Source organism: Orycteropus afer, unplaced genomic scaffold (genome assembly GCF_000298275.1).
Source record: "Orycteropus afer afer isolate SDZICR_OR568_19922 unplaced genomic scaffold, OryAfe1.0 scaffold00217, whole genome shotgun sequence".
Classification (NCBI taxonomy): domain Eukaryota; kingdom Metazoa; phylum Chordata; class Mammalia; order Tubulidentata; family Orycteropodidae; genus Orycteropus; species Orycteropus afer.
The window spans coordinates 2801290-2804098 of record NW_006921804.1 but is presented as its reverse complement, the minus strand read 5'-3'; positions in this window follow the sequence as shown (position 1 = coordinate 2804098).

The following is a 2809-nucleotide window of genomic DNA, read 5'->3' as shown; positions in this document are numbered from 1 at the left end:
AGATATTGTTTTATTTTCTTTTTATCATTGTACTTCCTTTGTCTTTTCTCTCCCTTTTGAAATTTTTCTTTTCATTTATTTTTCTCCCCACTCCCCATTGTTGTTATTTGTTTATGCTGTTGCCTGTGTTTTTTTGTTCTCTTTTGTGTGTGTGTGTGTGTGTGTGTGTGTGTGTTGTGTTTTTTGTCCAACTGAATGGGAGACAGCAACCAACCCTGCATGACCCATCCACACTCATACCTCTTACAGCTCCACTCATTGGGCAAAGTTACCACCTGTTTCTTCACCAACTGATCAATGACAGACAGCAGTCAACACCAGTCCAACTTGCCCTCAACTGCCCTACATGAACAGCTAACAGAGATCTGTGAACACATTTTCATCTTCTATCATGCTCACTAGGAAATAAGTGGTGAGTGTCTAAGTGCTTCCAAACTAGTGAACAGAGTGGCAGACCAGCTCTGCTCACTCAGATATGTCAAAACAATAAAGAAGAAGAGAAATAAAAAACTTGGGCAAATCACACCAACATACAATCACCAATTAAATATAAATAGAACAACATCACAAAGCAGCAGTGGGGCTACCTAATAAGGAATTTAAAAGAATTTTACGTAGGTACTGTTTTGGTTCTCTAGTGCTGCTATAAAAGAAATAGCACAAATGGATGACTTTAACAAACTCTTACAGTTTAGGAAGCTACAAGTCTGAATTCAAAGTGCTGGATCTAGGGGCTGAGTGAACGCCCATCAACTTTGGGCCTCAGCTCAGCCTTCTGTTCTAGGCCTATTACAGCTGGAGTATTTTTTTTTTTTTTACTTCATCTGCTGGCTGCTAAGGGTGATGAACTCAAGATCAACAAATAAAACAGCACGGTCCCAAGATTAACAGACAATATGGTAGGCCACTAATTCAAGTCTAGGAACAATTCCAAGATTGGCAGGCAACATGGCAGGCCACTGATATGAAGACAGACAAATGCAGGATCCAGAAGTGCCAAAAGCTAGAGACCTTTTTCAAACCTTCTCCTTATATTCCAAAAGCAGGTCGTATTCCAAAGGCAGCTACTTAGGTGCCCAAAGCAGATTCCACCATGAAACCAATCACCAATCTCATCATGGAGAATAACTATATCCAGCTTCCCAGCCACTTATAATCACAGCTCAGTCAAGTTGACACACAATCTTAACTACTACAGATACCTTCAATGGACTGAGAGATAGATGAAGGGAAACAGTGATAAAATCAAGGAAAACACAGATAAAACTCTAGAACAATTTAGGAAAATAATACAAGAACAAATTGACAAAATACATGAAAAATTTAAAACCATAAAAAAACAGCATATAGAAATCCAAAAGATTAATAGTGAAATTTCAGAAATAGATAACATATTTCAAGGGCAAAGGAGTAGAAACAAATCAATGGAAGACAGAATTAGTGAGATTGAAGACAAATCTCTCAATACTACTTTGTCAAGGGATCAATTAGAAAAAAGATCAAATCAAAATGAAGAACGTCTAAAATTTATTAGGGACACCATCAAGAGGAATAATTTACATGTGATTGGAATTTCAGAACAGGAAGAGACAAATAAAACCACAGAGAAAATTGTGGAATATTTGTTGGAAGAGAATTTCCCTAATATGATGAAAGACAAGACAGTATCCTTTCAAGAAGTTCAATGAATCTCAAATAGGATAGACCCCAAAAGAAAATGATCAAGACATGTCATACTCAAACTTACCAAAATAAAAGACAAAAAAAAAAAAAAAAAGTCCTGAAAGTAGAATGGGGGAAATGAAAAGTTAGCTACACAAGGCAACCAATAAGCCTAAGCTTTGATTTCTCAGGAGAAACCATGCAGGCAAGAAGGCAATGGGATAACATATATAAAACTCTGAAAGAAAAAAAAAATGCCAACCAAGAATTATATACCCAGCAAAACTGTCCCTCAAATATGATGGTGAAATTAGGACATTTCCAGATAAACAGCAATTAAGGGATTTTTTTTTAAAATAAGACCAACCTTACAAGAGATGCTAAAGGGAGTCCTTTGGACAGAGAACCAACAACAGTGTGTTAGGCTGGGTTCTCTAGAGAAGCAAAACCAGTAAAGCTTATATATACATACAGAGAAAGAGGAATTTATCTTAGGAAAATGGCTCACACACTTATAGAAGCTGGCAAGTCCCAAATTCTTGGATCAAACATCAAGCTAGAGGCTTTTCCCAACTCACACAGCTGCAGGGGCTGATGAGCTCAAGGTTGGCAGGCAATATACAGGCTGTCGACTCCAACGAATGATGAATCCGAGATCTCCAGGCCGAATGGTGGATTGTTCACTCACGGATGGTTGTAGGCAGCACAACAGGATCCTGATCCACAGAAGAGTGTCTCTTTTCTCAGGATGTCCATAAATATATTGGAATCAGGCCACACCACTAGGGAAATTCCCTTTCAACAGATTGGCTGCTCAAAACATATACATCTGATCCCATCATGGGAATAACCCACATCACAATTGTTTAAACCACACAGAATTGTGCTCCAGCCAAGTTGACACTCAGCTCCAACTATCACAAACAGCAAACAACAACTGATAATTTACACATGATGACATAACTCAGAAACCAACTGTGGCGTGACAGATTACTTAGTGTGGCTTTTCGACCCATAAGTCTTTGTAAACTCCGAGGTAGAATTTGCCATGAGCAACTGAGGAGCTCCTAATTGCTAAAGTTGTCCACCTGGGGTATTTCTGTTGGGAGTGGCACAAAACAATGTTCTGGGAGGTTCCCGCTCTCTC